Here is a 15979-nt window from a genome sequence, read left to right as displayed (position 1 = left end):
TTTTCCTTACTTACATAGCCTTTTCCTGTTCGGACGCTTCGGGCATAAACTGCAAAGTATATCTCAGCTCATCGATGTAGGTCTCCACATTCTTCCCTGACACTGACGGGTCAAACCTTTCTACATCTTTGGCTAACTGCCTCAGGGAGTGGAGGTTAATTTTTACGGTTTCTCCGCGGGCAGGGAGACGGCCGTGATCAGGAGCAGGGGGTCTATGCCTGAATTGACTCGCCCTTGCGTTTCGCGCAGGACTCGGCGATCTCCCCCCATGCCGATCCGACCACAGACCCTGGCCGGGAGAAACCTCCTCCCGGCGCGCTGGGTGAGCGCTCCGGGCTGCTAGGTGGGCTGGCATGCAAGTGGGATCTAGTCTATTTTGCTTCCAGTACGGCAGCATCTGACTCCTTTTGCCTTTCCTGGCTGAGCTCATTTAAACTCTCAATTTCTTTTTCTTTTTCTTTCAAGCTCGCTTCCAGGTCTCTCCTAGCTACCTCAGCCGCAGTTTCTCTAGCAGACAAGTCATCTAATTTACCTAAAACTTCCCTGAGTCAGTCTTCACTTTCCTCATTTTTCACTCTCTTTTCTCTGATTATATCCAACAACTCAACTCGCTCCGCCTTATATCTTTCTAGCGTTCCCTGAAGCTTTTGAAACTTTGTCAGCTCGGACAAAGACAGTTCCAGCTGTTTAGCTAGATTTAAGGTGAAACAGAAAAAGAAATTGAGGACCAGAACTGCGTTCACAAACCCTCCTATGTTAAGCTGGTTCGCTACCTTAGCTACTAAATCTACTTGCAGCTTCTCAATATCATCAAAGTTCAACTTTTCGATACCACTCCAGTAACCAGGATTGTCGTCGCTAGAAATAGTACTTATAAGCGACTCCACTTCAGACATTTTAGCAGCCATTGTCATTACGTCAGAGAAACTTTAAGAGTATTACTTTTTTTTTCTTTTTCCAAAATACAGTATGGAATCTAGACACCCGAGCAGATGGATTTCCAATCAGCACACGTTACACTAAACGCTAGAAAACAGGGGGATTTCTTTACACAGTTATCAGCACACCCGGTATTCGCTTATAGAAGCCGCGGTGCTGTGCTGAACTTGAACTCACAGCAACATCAGTTATTCTGTGCGACTGATTCTCATTTCATTCTAAACTCGCCCACCCAGGGACGCCATTAAATGTAATGGATTGATGGGTTTACTGAGACAATTATTAATTGTAGCAGTAATCACGAGGTTGTTCGTTGGGGCTTTTAGAAAATCAATCGTCAGAACAACTAACAACGCACACACAGGGGTTCAATACACTAGATACATTTATTAATATAAATTGTGCACCAAACATATACTAGTCTGCCTGGATACGAGTGGCAGACCTTACTGTGAGGGTTATCAATATACAAGGTATATAATCCCGAAGAGATGCAAACACAAAGAGATACACAACAGAGAATATATGTCAATATATATCGTTCGGTTACCAAATCGCTAATCAGTGTTATTACCCACTGTTACTCTAAACTCGGAAGTAAATACATTACTCATGAATTAAATTGATAACAACTTGTGTTGAGGTACAATTGAATTCTCGAGACGCAATGTAGAACATGGGGTTTACTTATCCACTGTGTATGGATTTGGAATTTCCCGGCACGAACATCAAACCAGCTGACAGGCTCTGTTGCAGCCTCTGTTCCAGCGGTTGTCCAATGGGCGTTGTCCCGGCATCCTCTGGCTACCGGCCAACCAGTCAAGGTGCAGCTCGGAGTAGGACGGGCGGAGGAATCTGACTGCGGCGCGCAGGGCAGTCGTTGCTCTGAGGGGATCTACCAGCAGTCCGGCTGGCTGGTAGAAAGTCTCTATGCACAGAGTGTGACCGCGAGTCCTCACCAGTCACTCTTGTGCCTGGGAAGAAGCTGGTTCGTTCCCGGTCCAGCACTGCTTCTGAATAAGCTATTCAGGTTGTCGACGAGGGACCAGCCGTAGGGTCCAACTGTCCAACACAAACACAATCTGTAGCGTTTAGCGTGACATAGTCTTGCAGGCATCGTGCTGTCTCACTGCAATACTATACCGCTGGAGGAAACAGTCCATCTGGCCATGAAACTAATTTGAATGTCTAGCTACAGCAACTAACAATATCATGATTTATTCAGGATTTGTGGAATCAACACGTCCCGGAGACAGCTTCCGAAATCGTGAGCATTCTCTGGTGGTGTCCTGCAGGGCTTTTGCGGGTGTGCGTTGGTGGTATAGTGGTGAGCATAGCTGCCTTCCAAGCAGTTGACCCGGGTTTGATTCCCGGCCAACGCAGTGGCGATTGGTTTTAAATGCTGTCATGAGCCTTGGATTGTGACTAGCAAAGCGAAGCCATTTTGAAAGAGCTAAAGCACTGCAAAACGGAATTGAAGGAGAATCTTACAGGGGATTCTGAGCGGTGTCTGCATACACGCAGTCCGATACGGGTGCTGAAAGCTTGAGCTACTCTCAATGTCATGCTGCCTTTCCCCGGAGTAAATCTGTTACATTGAAAGAATGCTTCTGGTAGGTTCAAAAAGGGACCCTTGTTAATTGGAGAAATCAATGATTTCGAATGAATTCTGTATGCGTTAAAAGACAGCTATACACAGAAAACATGCAGGACACTGCTCATGATGTCTCAGTGCGTTTTTCCAAGCCATCTGACAAAGCCCGCCCACTGAAAACTGCAGCACATCGTGTAAAGACGTTCAACTTTGTAACTACTGCACGCACAGGAAGCAGAATAAATTCCTCTTTTCAAACTGTCAAAGGTTTGCTTTGCGAACGCTGCAGGACATCGCACAATCTCTTTTGAATGGGGACAAACCATTTCTTATGGGGCGCAGTAAGTACAGACGTTTAAAAAGCTCCACTCATGCCGACGATGCAGCATGAAGAAGCGCAACCTAACGTTTGACAGACAAAAGCCAGGCGCCGCTACAAGCAATATGAAATCAAACTGACAGCACACGGCGTTTCGCGCTGACTCAAAAGTGATCTCGACAGACGCTGTTCTCTGCATAACGCTGAAAGAGCTAAAGAGCGTTTCTGTTGAGACGTAACAAGCTCGTTTCTTTCTATCATGATGTCACCATGACCAAATCTGTCTTTAAACACCTTGCTCAGTCTCTGACGAGACTGTCAAAAATTGCTTTCGCCGATTGTATTGCAAACCGGCGGAAGCGGGGTATTGGGAAAAGTTTTCAACTAGCAATAATCGCGCCTCGGCTAAACCTCACAGGCTACGATACTGCCACTGCGCAAAGCTGACGGTTGCCAGGCAACCGCGGGGATCCTATGGAAATCGTTATCGATCGTCTCATGGCATGTCGTTGCGGTAACCCTTCATATTTGTCGTCTTCTTCTTCTTCTAGCTTGAGGTTTTGAAGAATTTCATGACAGACAAGGGCTCCGTTGGGAACAAAAGGCGTTGTGAGAAAACCGTTGCTTATTTTCAGCAGCAGAAATACAACCCTTTAAATACAAGATGACAGAACAATGACGAAGGGCATGCCGGGAGGAACTCATGCACTACAGAGGAAAGGGGGCGGGCACGTACAGTTCACATTCAAGCCACAAGTACTCTTCTCGGATGTTACACAAACAAATCCTAACGTCTTGAAAGCATTGCAGCATGTTTGTGTCCCACTTCCCGTGGCTGCAGGACGACTGACACGAACGGACAAACACAATCTGTGGCGTTTAGCGTGACATAGTCTTGCAGGCATCGTGCTGTCTCACTGCAATACTATACCGCTGGAGGAAACAGTCCATCTGGCCATGAAACTCATTTGAACGTCTAGCTACAGCAACTAACAATATCATGATTTATTCAGGATGTGTGGAATCAGCACGTCCCGGAGACAGCTTCCGAAATCGTGAGCATTCTCTGGTGGTAGGGGCGTTCAAGATGGCGCTCAGGTGGGAGGTAAACTTTAGTGGTTGGGGAGTTTTTTTTTGAGTTTTTCATGACCTGAATGTTAATTTTTGCTTTTTTTGACTACAGAAAAATAAGGACTTAACACTAGTTGTTTAAACTTCAGTTATAATTGAAAGAAAAAAAAAACGATTTTTTTTTAGGTTTAAAAAGTCCGATATGAGTAACACTGGGAAAAGAAAAGAGAGTGCTGGGTCTTCGAAGGAGAACTGTAAGATACCTCAATCGTATATGTATAGCACTACAAAAAAATCGATGGCAACTAAAGGGAAAAGTGAAGCAGCTGCAGGGGCAGCAAGAGGGCGGAGGCGCCGCGCGCCCGGCCGACGTGTTGGACCGGTGCGCTTTACGTGCTGAAATAAACACGCGACAGCCCCGAAATGTTTCCAGAGTGCTGTGCACTGAAGACTTGCCTGGTGCTCCTCCGTGCAGATTGTTTGTCCTCCTCCAGTGCGGGACGAGCCAACACAAGGGAGCGCATTCGCCAACATCCAGGCACGCAATGCGATTTGGAAAGCAGCTCCTTTCCAAAGAGTTGCACACGAACGATCCTTCAGTCCCGCTCGGGGGGCACGGAGCCCCCGCCACACACAGCTTCAAGTAGCGAGTCAGGCGCCAGGGCTTTCGCTTACGGCCACACCACCCTGAACACACCTGATCTCGTTTGATCTCGGAAGCTAAGCAGGGTTGGGCCTGGTTAGTACTTGGATGGGAGACCGCCTGGGAATACCAGGTGCTGTAAGCTTTTGCTCTCCCGGCCAGCAGGGGTCGCCGTTGGTGCCGTAGGCTTTGGGAGGAAAACCTGCAGGATGGAAAGGTGATCTATAGCCTCATCTCTAGAGATGTTTTGTTGCTGTGGCATGTGTGTGACCCATATTCAAAAAAAAAACCCGTCTGTTAAACGAATATCGAAGCTGCCTCTAAATCTGCAAATGAAGATGAGTCGATAAACCACTCGTTTTTCGTATAACTAGACATATATTCATTTGTTACCGATTTCATTCATTGAGCACGGATACAATAGAGGTACAGCCATTCACTGTTTGACATGTCTGCACTGGTACAGAACTGAGCAATCAGAAAACGGGTGAAACTGTCTTTAGACTCAGCATACAGTACCGAGGCCCCCCATGACCAAATAAAGGCTAACCTCGATAATCAGCCTAAAGAACGCAAACTACAGCAAAACGACTGACTTTGAAAAGGGAATGAACGTCCGGAAGGAGTAGTGGAACTAGCTTGAGATGCTTCTCCGGACCCCTAACTAAAAGCCAGCGAGAACCAGCAGCGGCGTCCACTCCTGTCGAACCGGGATCCTTCCGCAGCCACGCAGCTCGTGGTGTCCTAACGCAGTCCCCCACTACCAGAAATTATGCAGTCGAGATTCCCACATTTGGGGAATTCGCAGGGGTCAGCACAGCCGGAGTGCAATGGCCGAGCCTCGCCCTGGGTGAACCGATTTCGATTTTTAAGAACTTTATTTTCTTTTCACAATAAAATACAGGACATCACAAATCAGAAAGCTTTACATTAATATACATACTTAAAACAGTATATATGATCACATCTCATTACATTTTGACACGGTAACAGTTACATAGTAACAATTTCTTTTTTCTGGTACAAATCACATTCTTTACTTAAACATGATAATGTTTTTCACAGTCTCTTGAGATATTGACCTATGCTCTCTATTTCCCACAGATTTTCTGCTTCCTCCCTCCCTTCTCTCCACAGATCTCTGAGGTAATAGTTCTCTCGGGTGATGAACAGGGCCAGGCTACCTGCTGCCTTGACTGGGACCTCGATGCCTTTGAACAGCCCCATGTTCCTCAGTCTCCACAGGGCGTCTTTCCCACTGTTCACCACGGCCCAGATCCTGTCAAACACGTCAGGAGGAAGTTTGACAGGAGAGATGCCGTATATGACGAAAGCAGCGGTCAGGGTAAATTGGGGCGAGAGAGCCTGCAACCAATCTTCAAACTGTGCCCAGAAGGCCTTAGCAAAAAAACAGGACCACAGGAGATGGGTCACAGTCTCCTCCTCACCGCAGCCCACCCTAACGCAGCGAGGGCTGGGGGTGAGGCCCCTACGGTACAAGAAAGTTCGTACCGGTAAGCACTGGTGGACGACACTCCAGGCTAAATCTCTGTGAATGTTGCACAGAAACTTAGAGGATGTGTGTTTCCACACCTTCCTTGTTTGGGCTGATGTTAAAATGCCCACAGGGGTCTGCCTATTATTCTGGGGTGCAACGAAATCTTCCAGTTTTTGGACGCTGACATCTCGGAGGGGAATATGGCCAATTGGGTGAGATCTTAGAATACTTTTAACTGTCCCATAAATTGCAGGGCATGTGTCAGAGAGTGGGACATCCAGCTTGGGTCTGACACCCCACACTCTGAACACCTCCCTACCTACCCAGAGCCTGGAAAAATAAGTCCAGGTACGCGCTGCAGGTGCTGTTGCAAAGCCTCTCAGCACAGAGGCCAGGAAAATGCACAGCAGCTTCGTAGCAATATCTGGGACAGACTTCCCCCCTGAGGGTAGCGGCCTGTACATTATTTCCCTTCTGAGTCTTTCCTGCTTTCCACCCCATAGAAATTGAAACATCAATCTCCTCAGCACCGCCGCAACACGGTGTGGGATTGGGAAGGTAGAAGCCAGAAAAATCAAGACAGGCAAGAGCTCGGCTTTGATGACCAGCAGCTTCCCTGTCATGGTGAGGTCTCGGTCCTTCCATTGTATCAGTTTTTTGTTTAAGATTGGCAATTTGTTCTGCCAATTTACTGTTCCCATCTCTTCTCCAAAATACACCCCCAGGACCTTAATTCTCTTCTCTTGCAGCCTGAGATCATGTCCTTCTTTTGGCTCCCTCCAGTTCTGATAAAAAATCTCACTCTTAGATTTGTTAATTTTTGCAGAGGAAGCCAAGGAGAAACGATCACAGCACTGCAGAGCTCTGCTAATTGAGGCATTGTCAGAGAGGAGCAGGGTGACGTCATCCATGTATAGAGATGTCTTTACCTCTCCTCCCCCACTTCCAGGCACTGGTATCCCATTAATGGCCTGATCCTGGCGCAAGGCACAGGCTAAGGGCTCCATAGCCAAAACGAATAACAAGGGGGATAATGGGCAGCCCTGCCTCACCCCTGAACAGACTTCAAAGGGGCGTGATCTATTGCCATTAACCATTACTCTGCTGTTGCTACCTGTGTACAGCAGGTTAATCCACTTTCTCATGATGGGGCCAAACTTCATGTGCTCAAGTACCGATGTTAAGTACTGCCGGTTTAGGCGGTCAAAGGCCTTTTCTAGGTCTACACCTAAAATGCACAGAGGGAGGGAGCGATCCTCAGAGTACAGACAGACATCCCTCAACAAGGCCAGGTTGTCGCTCATCAGGCGTCCTGCTATCCCACAAGTCTGTTCTTTCCCTACCAGTGAGGCCACTACATTTTGTAGGCGCAGGAAAAGGGCTTTGGACAGGATCTTAGTGTCCACGCCTAACAGGCTGAGGGGTCTCCAGTTCTTTATGTCATTCTTTGCTCCTTTCTTAAACAAGAGAGAGATAGTGCCTTCTCTTAAGGAGTCAGGCAGCAATTCTGTCTTATAGCTTTCCTCGAATAGGAGCAGTAGCGGATCCTGAAGCAGATCCCAAAAGGTGCAATAAAATTCTTTAGGGAGCCCGTCAGCACCCGGAGTTTTCCCCTTCTGTAAGCTCTCCATAGCCTGTCTCAGCTCTTCTACTGTCAAATCCCTCTCAAGTACTTCCCTATCTTCTTCACTCAAAACGTTTTCTAGCTTTGAGGTAAAAAAATGAATTTCTTCATCCTTTACCTCTGTAGAGCTGTACAGTCTTGAGTAGAAGGCCTCGGTGCAGGAGAGGATAGCACTCGGCTCTGTTCTCTCTTGTCCCTCCTCATCAACTACACTTTCCATGACAGACTTGGAGCCTACCACTTTCCTGAAAAAGAGGCGAGTACACTTCTCATTTTCTTCCAAGAACTGCACTCTGCTTCTTAACAGCACTCCTCGACTACTTTCTTCGGCTGTGCTCCGGATGTCCTTTTTTAAAAGGGTGATATCCTCGAGCACATCGAAGCCACTGTGCAGCATCGTGTAGAGACGCTGCAGCTGCCTCTGTTTCCTGGCTAGCACTCCTCTCCGTCTGGCAGCAGCCTTCCTTCCCTCAGCCATGAAAAAGACCTTTGTCCTCATCTTCACCTCCTCCCACCACTCTCCTACTGACCCGTACAGACACTGCAAGGACAGCCACTGTGATAGTTTCTCCTTGTAGCGGGATACTACCCCCTCGTTCTCTAGCAGCTTTGTGTTGAGTTTCCAGAGACCTGGGCCAAAGACAGTCCTGCCCTGGAGTTCCACTCTACACCCTAAAGCCTGATGATCTGAGAAGAAGACAGGCTGAAGAGTGACCCCAACAACTTTCACTCTCTCTGAGACAAAGCAAGAGTCAATTCTGGAGCTGCTATTCCTCCCTGACCATGTATATCCTGCTGTTGTGGGATATATACATCTATATGTGTCTGAGAGTTTAAAGTCTTGAACTAAGTTTTGCAGGGCCAGTGAGCTGGAATCCAATTTTATCGGAGAGCTAGACTGCCTGTCTGTGTGCTCTAAGATACAATTAAAATCCCCTCCCACTATCACGTCTGTGCTACTTAACAATAGGGGAGAGAGTGCCTTGAGTAGCTCCACCCTTCCTCCCACGTCAGTAGGACAATACACATTGATTAGCCGCAGGTTAACGGTCCCCCATTCCACATCCACACACAGCAACCTGCCATCTATGACCCTCTGAATACTTTTCAATTTGAAAGCCCATCCTTTGAAAAGAATGGCCACGCCAGAGGCTCTGTTGTTATTGTCCCCTGACCAAACAGAAGGCCCTTTATCCCACCTATCTTCAAAGCTTTTATACCTCTCTTGATAGGCTAAAGCACACTCCTGCAACATCAACACATCTCCCTCTCTCTGCTGGAGGTAATCAAAGACAGACTGGCATTTCACTCTGTCATTGATACCTCTGGTGTTAAGAGAAATTATGTTTAGAGCCATATTACATAAGAAAGTGGAACCAGTCTTTACAAAACACATTTCTCTTCGGTCTCACCTGTTACCTTCTTCTTTTTCTTTTTCTTCTTACCAATTTCCTGCCAGCCATCCTCTGAATGAGCCTTCATCAGGGTGGCAGCAGTAAAAGCATTCACGGAGTCCATTTCAAGGAAGGGGGTAGAGGGAGGGGTGGAGGGGTTCCAGCTGTCCCCATCGCCATGCTCTCCTTCCTCCTCGCTCGGGGAGAAAACAGAGTCATTTTTCCTTTTCCTCAAGTCCAGCTCCTGGGAGCACTGAGGGGAAAGGGGTGCAGCCGATGCACCAGTCTCCTCTTCCCCCTCACCCACCAGCTGTTGCAGATCCTCCGTGACGGACTGGATGGAGGAGAGGAGGGCATCTGTAGCACTTGCAGAGTCTGAGAAAAGCAGCTCCGCTGAATCCTGGGTATCGTCGCTGGACCCGCTCCACCGGTGGGGGCCCCACACTGGCCCTCGTTCTGAGGAGCAGGAGTGGGGGAGGGGTCCTCGCTGTTCTCGGGGGTTTTCAAACCCTCGTGCTTGTCTGGTGCAGTCTGCGGTTGTGGGAGCGTAGTGGATTTCTCTTCCACCGGCCCCGGAGCCACAGCAGGACTGATCCTGGCTGGAGGCTGAGACTCTTTGTCCAACAAGGGTTCTTTGTTTGACTTGTTGTTTGCTTTGGCTTTTTGGGCCGGTTTGGCTGAAACAAGCACTGCCTCATCCTTTCTCATTTTGAATTTATTGGCGTAGGCGTGAGGGCAGTTCTTAAAAACGTGTCCTTCCGAGCCACATAAATTGCACTTTGGCAGCATTGAACAGTCAGAGGCTAAATGTCCCTGTTTGCCACAGGTCTTGCAGCATTTCACAGTGCAGGACGATGCCAGGTGTCCCACAGCACCACAGCGCCGACACACCTTTGGTTGTCCCACATAAAAAACATAGCCATTGCAGGCGCCCAGCCGGATTGTAGAGGGCAGGTGCCTTAAGCCTCCATTTACATTGTCCGGTAGCAAGCGAACCTCAAATTTTCTTGCTCCTGTTTTTATACCGTCAACATCTCTAACCTCAGTTCCATGGTGGACGGTGCAGTACTGCTTAAGCCAGGTGTGAATGTCCTCCGTCTTTGCCATTTCCGAGAACATAACAACATGCACCGTTTTCCTCTCTCTCTGTGTCAGAGGCTGCAAGTTGATCTTCTCAAGGGCAGGAACTTTCCCTCTTTTTGCCTCAAACACATCCACACATTGTTCAAACAGAGAATAGGTAGCAAAAACAACCTCAAATGCTTTCTGACCTGGGAGAGCGAAGATGAAATCCAAGTGCCGAGGTTCAAAGCCAAGTTCCTTCTGTAACACTTTTCTGCTGAACTGCATACGATCCATGAAGAGGTCATCCAAAAGCTCAAAACGTACAGCATTCTTGCGGGATCCAAAGGTTGCCATCTCAAACTGCAAAACAAACACTGCTTCCACAAAACAAGAAAACAATCCAACTACTCCAACTACAGGCTGATCAAGGTATCTCCCCTGCCAGGTAAGCCGAGAGCTGCAGGCGATGAGCCCGGAGCTGAACGGGCCCCACTGGCTCGTTTGTAAGGCCAGGTGCATTGCCAACCACGACCGGCAGGGCAGAGGCCTTGAAGGCGGCCTGGGCTCCTGCAGCTGTCCAGCCACGCACTCTGGTTTCTCTTCATCTCGTACAAATCTTTTGCCTTTTACTAAAGATTTCCATGGAGAGGAGCATGAATGAGTTCCATACAATTTTTGTGCTTCCCTGCCTTCGGGTGGGGCGCAGCTGGGCTGGTCAAAGAGAGAAAACAAAACCGCTCACAATCGCTCTTACAATGCAGTAAGTAGCACAGGCTACTTAAACACATGAATGCAAAACAGCATTTTTCAGCTGATTCAAAATGTACCTAAAGGAGAAGCATTATTGAAGACCATCAATTACCAAGAGCTTTTGTCAAAGGTTTTGGTGGTCATTTTGAATGACCACAGAGCGCTGTGACCTCGTTTTTACATCTCATCCAAAAGACAGCGCCATTTTACAACACAGCATCTCCGTCACTATACTGGGGCATTGGGACCCGCACAGACCTCAGGGTGAGCGCCCCCACCGCCGGCACCATTAACACCGCTTCCAGCTGGAAGCTTTGTTTTTCCCTGTAGCTCACCCTCATCCGGGTACTGACCTGGCTCACACCTGCTTAGCTTCAGTGGGTTTTCAGTTGCGAGTTGCAAGGGGATGCAAGTGATGGAGCCGCTCGCTGCAAAAGCCACTGCATTGGCCGGGAATCGAACCCGAGCCTCCCGCGTGGCAGGCGAGAATTCTACCACTGAACCACCAATGCTCAGTGCCTGGGCCTTCAAAAAAGACGCTTTTTTGGTGCTCTGTGCAAAACGCATCGACATCTGCTTCCAGCTGCAAAATGCCATTCGCGGACGCTGAAGAACTTATTTCCAAGGCAGCGGGTACAAGCGATTGGGCGTTTTAAAACCACCAGGAACAGCAAAGAGGCGCGCTTCTTTGCTTGTGCCGAAACACACCGACTGGAGGCGGACAACGTAGTCGGCAGGATTGGAACCTGCGCGGGGAGACCCCAATGGATTTCTAGTCCATCGCCTTAACCACTCGGCCACGACTACAGCAAGCCCCACCGCCGCTGCGTTCTTGCTACAATCTTACCTGGATCGCGAGGCGCCAGCGGAAGCCTATTTCAAAGTCGTTCTCCGTTTCAAAAAAACATTTCCAAAATACAAGCCTTGCAGACAGACACGCCTCAGAGGATTTAAGGGTGGCTTCATGTCGGAATGATAAAGTCTCCCCGTCCGGACATGAAAATGCCACTTTGTTACACACAAAAAAAGAATCAACAACAGAGAAATGCCCACAAGCATTTGAAAAGCCGCACCACGTCGCACTTGAAATAGCTCTTATATTAGTGGTAGACGCAGGAATAGCCTTTTTATTTACGCTCTTACCAACGCGATGGAAAGCAAAACAAAGCAAAGCAGAGCAAAACAAAACAAACAAACGAAAACCCTCACGTCCTGCACTTGCATATAACGCCGTTACGTGCCCAAGCGGTATTGTACGTCATCCTAGCACTGCACCCCGGGTCGTACGGTATATAGGAATGAGCACACGCCACGAATCGTCTCGAATCACTCCCTACAGCTGTAAGGCGCCTTGAAGCGTGCACCCCCAACATTCTTCTTTGCGCATCTGTGAAAGGTCAACTCTTGAGCAAACTCTGAACCAGCTCTAAGGAAACTAATCCGATTAGACGTTACTTTGACTCATCTTTTTACGCTCAGTGCTGGATTGCTCAAACTCCAGCTAGGGTTAGGGTTAGCATTCCCACGCTACTTAGACACTTTGTTTACGCTCAGTGCTGGATTTTGGGAACTTCAGGACGAGTGGGAATTTTCTCCTATCTGTCCATTCTGTTTTGTTTTGGAGACTCTTGGCTGCCTATGTTGTTCAGTGCAGCGTGAAGGAAACATTTTCCAAAACTGTGTCAGCTCAAAAGTTGTAAGAAAACCTCTCCAGCTGCTTTAACTCTCTTCATTTTTGTCATTTAATGTGACACTCGATGTATAACTGGAGCCTCACATATGCAAATGGTGAGGCTCCAGTTCGACACCCAGTTCGACACCACTTTACAGTATATGACAAAAGCATGGCAGACTGTGCCGGACCAGCTGGTAACTTCCGCTTATTTTGACCATATTAAACATTGGAATTCTTCCCACTTGCATTTGTGACACTTGATTTTGGCTCCACCTAAGACACTCTTAAATCTTCAAACACTTTTCTCTTCTCCCGCAACACACTTGTCTGTCGGCACTATGTGGCAGCGTTGCATGACAACCCATCTCACCACGGAAAGGAACCTAACAGCTTTGGTAAGAGAGTAGAATTACCTGAAGAACTGCTTTCCATGGAAGCAGGACCAAGCGATGTAGCATTTTTATAGTACCAGGAAAGGAGAAGCGGCACTTCGCCTTTGCCGCATAGGCACAAGGTGACGTGCAGCAGACGCCGTAGTCGGCAGGATTCGAACCTGAGCGGGGAGTCCCCAATGGATTTCAAGTCCATCGCCTTAACTACTCGGCCACGACTACAGCGAGCTCGCCGCCGCCCCATTCCTCCTATAATCTAACACGGAGTGCGAGGTGGCTGCGGAAACTTTTTTAAAGTCGCTCTACATTAAAAAAAAAATACCTTTCACAAGATACATGCCGGCAGACAGACACGCCTCAGAGGGTTTAAGGGTTTAAGACGTTCAAATGATAAAGTCTCCCCGTCCGGATGTCAAAATGCAACTTTGGCAGACAGAAAAAACATCAACAAACCACAAATGTGGACAAGGATTTTACAAGCTGCACCACACTACACTTTCAAAAACATTTACATTCGTGTTAGATGCAGGAATTGTCTTTGTTTTGCGTGCTTACGAACGCCATAGAAAACGAAACAAAACAAAAGCCCTCAGCTCCTGCACTTGATTATAATGCCGTTACGTGTCGAAGCAGGAATTTACGTCATCTTACCACTACAACATGGGGAATAGAGGGAAATGAACACACGCTACGAATCGTCTCAATCACTCCCTAGAGTCGTAAGGCACATTGAAGGGTGCACCCCCATCATTAATCGTTGGGCCTCTGTAAAAGGAAAGCTGTTGAGCAGTCTTTGAAACAGCTCGGATGAAACACTTGATTGCTTCCATGTGCATCTGGAGCCCACTTCTTATTTTCACTTCACGCCGCCCAAAGCATTTCTAAAACAGGAGATTTGCGTTTGGGAATGCGCCCTGCCCTACAAATAAAACAGGTCTACGGGTCTGAAACCTGCTCCACGGAAAACAGTTCTGTTGCGCTTTTGATCCAAGGGAGATTCTCTGTTCTTACTTTTTGATGACATAACACCCAAAGGGGCTTCTTTGGAGCTGGATTCCAACCAGCATCCTAAAGTTTCTTGGCGGTATCCTTTACAGTCCTCTGTTCGGTCGACAAGGAACAGAAGGGGGCAGCTTTCCTCACACATACAGTGCAATGTACTGTAGTGTTCCCCTTCATTGAATTCGCAGTTCTGCATCAGACCTCAAACTCGTTTCCTTAGCTTGGATTTAAGCCACGAAGCAGGCTTCTACTGTATAAACGTCTAGAGGAATCACAAACTATTTGAGAGGCCATCATCCCATTGGGAACTGACAAAGTCTATCCCTAAACACCTAGCGCAGTCTCTCGAGAGACTGTCAAAAATCGCTTTCTCCGTTTGTGCTGCAAGTAAGTGAAAACGCGGTCTCAACCCAAAGCCACTTGGCAGCAGCGGCACGTAAATACTGTTACTGCCACTGCTCGATACCAACGTTAGCCTACTATACCATGTTCAGCCACCGCTAGAAAATGTAAGGCTCTAGTACTGGAGCAAACAAAAGGAGGGCCAACGTCGAACAGGCACCCGTGTCAGACATAGAGAGCGACGAGGATGGGATTCAAACCAATGCATGCAGAGCACAATGAATTAGTAGTCCATTGCCTTAACCACTCGGCCAACTCGTCAACGAAACTGGGCTGTCCAGACATGGGTTGGCGCGCTCCAGATGATCTTTTTCTTTTTTTTCCCTCGTACTCGAGGGTCATTTTCCTGTTCCACATGCGATTTCAACATTTTCCTTGGGAGATGTCAAGCCAGCAAGCCACTGCTGTGGTTCAGTGGCCAGTGTGGAGTTCAGTGGCCCTGTTGTACACAGAAAGCACATTGAGCTCCTTGGACTTGAAAAGTTCCAGATAAAAGCCATTTGTCATCCTTTCTCTTGGTGTCGATGTTGCTATTGTATAAAGGTTGTAGTAGTTCAGGTGGGTAGCTGCGTCAGCATGCGTAGGCTGCAAAGGAACAAGTAATAGGTTTATTCCATGCTGAAAAAAAGAAGAAAGAGAACACAACGGCCGAAACGTTGTGTTCTCTTTCTTCTTTTTTTCAGCATGGAATAAACCTATTACTTGTTCCATTGTATAAAGGTGGCAACTTGCTCAGCGAGCAGGCGGAGCACACACCGAATGCAGATGTGTCTGAGTGGTGTGTCCAAGTGGCTGCAAAAGGACAACTATCCCGGGGCACCGTGGCTTAGTTGGTTAAAGCGCTTGTCTCTTAAACAGGAGATCCTGAGTCCGAATCCCAGTGGTGCCTTCTTTGTTCTGTCTTCTTGAACAGAACTGGTCCTTACAGACAACCGCCTACGGCTAGACTTAATTAAATGCAAGTATTCATTTCCTGTCTTTAACGCGACTTGTTTTTCTTAAAATGGATGCAACTTGCAAAACATGAAATACAAACATTGCTAATCAGCGCTAGCGGCTGGCAAAAAAAAAGAAGTCAGCAATGTTTTTTTTCTTTAACCTTAACCCTGCTAATGGAGAAGAGTTAAACGACCGAGTCTATGCAGATTAAACGGTGCTCATGTCGGGTTCTTAGCTGAAAGGGTGGTAAATCACGCTCACCCCAGTCCTTAATCTTTTAAAAGGATACAAAATTGAACCTAGTCGCCACATCACATACATCCTGTTCAACGATAAAAAGGTGACATCTATCCTCGATCCAGAGTAAATCCCACATTGAGGGCATATTGTTTTCCACTTTACCATGAGTCGGGCTCAGCTGCACAGAGGCGAGAGCAGAGCAATGAGGTCACGGGGACAGGGGAGTCACACGCTGGCGGTTTGAACACGCGGAAGAAAACTGAGGGATCCACAGTATGTGGACCCTCCGTGCGCCATCAGTCCGCACTCCGGACTCTGAATCCTACCATCCAAGTTAAGATCTCGGCGGAACCTGAGGCGCAGTTCCTTCTTAAAACGTAATCTGGTGAGCATTTCTAGAATCGTACTTGTATAGATGCAGCCTTTAATGTG

The 15979-nt window shown here is 47.7% G+C and overlaps 7 non-coding genes across 7 annotated transcripts; 3 read left to right on the top strand and 4 right to left on the bottom strand.

Annotated features, from left to right (window-relative positions):
- Positions 1 to 2249: 2249 nt before the first annotated feature.
- Positions 2250 to 2321, top strand: trnag-ucc (transfer RNA glycine (anticodon UCC)). Its single transcript has one exon. It is a non-coding gene; the product is annotated as a tRNA-Gly (tRNA).
- An 834-nt stretch (positions 2322 to 3155) lies between these two features.
- Positions 3156 to 3297, bottom strand: LOC138231407 (U4 spliceosomal RNA). Its single transcript, XR_011186659.1, has one exon. It is a non-coding gene; the product is annotated as a U4 spliceosomal RNA (small nuclear RNA).
- A 1295-nt stretch (positions 3298 to 4592) lies between these two features.
- Positions 4593 to 4711, top strand: LOC138231381 (5S ribosomal RNA). The gene has a single exon (XR_011186640.1). It is a non-coding gene; the product is annotated as a 5S ribosomal RNA (ribosomal RNA).
- A 6021-nt stretch (positions 4712 to 10732) lies between these two features.
- Positions 10733 to 10849, top strand: LOC138231484 (U5 spliceosomal RNA). Its single transcript, XR_011186735.1, has one exon. It is a non-coding gene; the product is annotated as a U5 spliceosomal RNA (small nuclear RNA).
- A 489-nt stretch (positions 10850 to 11338) lies between these two features.
- Positions 11339 to 11409, bottom strand: trnag-gcc (transfer RNA glycine (anticodon GCC)). The gene has a single exon. It is a non-coding gene; the product is annotated as a tRNA-Gly (tRNA).
- Positions 11410 to 11622: 213 nt separating this feature from the next.
- On the bottom strand, positions 11623 to 11704 carry trnas-aga (transfer RNA serine (anticodon AGA)). Its single transcript has one exon. It is a non-coding gene; the product is annotated as a tRNA-Ser (tRNA).
- Positions 11705 to 13104: 1400 nt separating this feature from the next.
- On the bottom strand, positions 13105 to 13186 carry trnas-uga (transfer RNA serine (anticodon UGA)). The gene has a single exon. It is a non-coding gene; the product is annotated as a tRNA-Ser (tRNA).
- Positions 13187 to 15979: the final 2793 nt, after the last annotated feature.

The sequence above is a fragment of the Lepisosteus oculatus genome, unplaced genomic scaffold (assembly GCF_040954835.1).
Source record: "Lepisosteus oculatus isolate fLepOcu1 unplaced genomic scaffold, fLepOcu1.hap2 HAP2_SCAFFOLD_60, whole genome shotgun sequence".
NCBI lineage: Eukaryota > Metazoa > Chordata > Actinopteri > Semionotiformes > Lepisosteidae > Lepisosteus > Lepisosteus oculatus.
The sequence above is the reverse complement of the archived record's forward strand: the minus strand, read 5'-3'. Positions and strand labels throughout refer to the sequence as shown.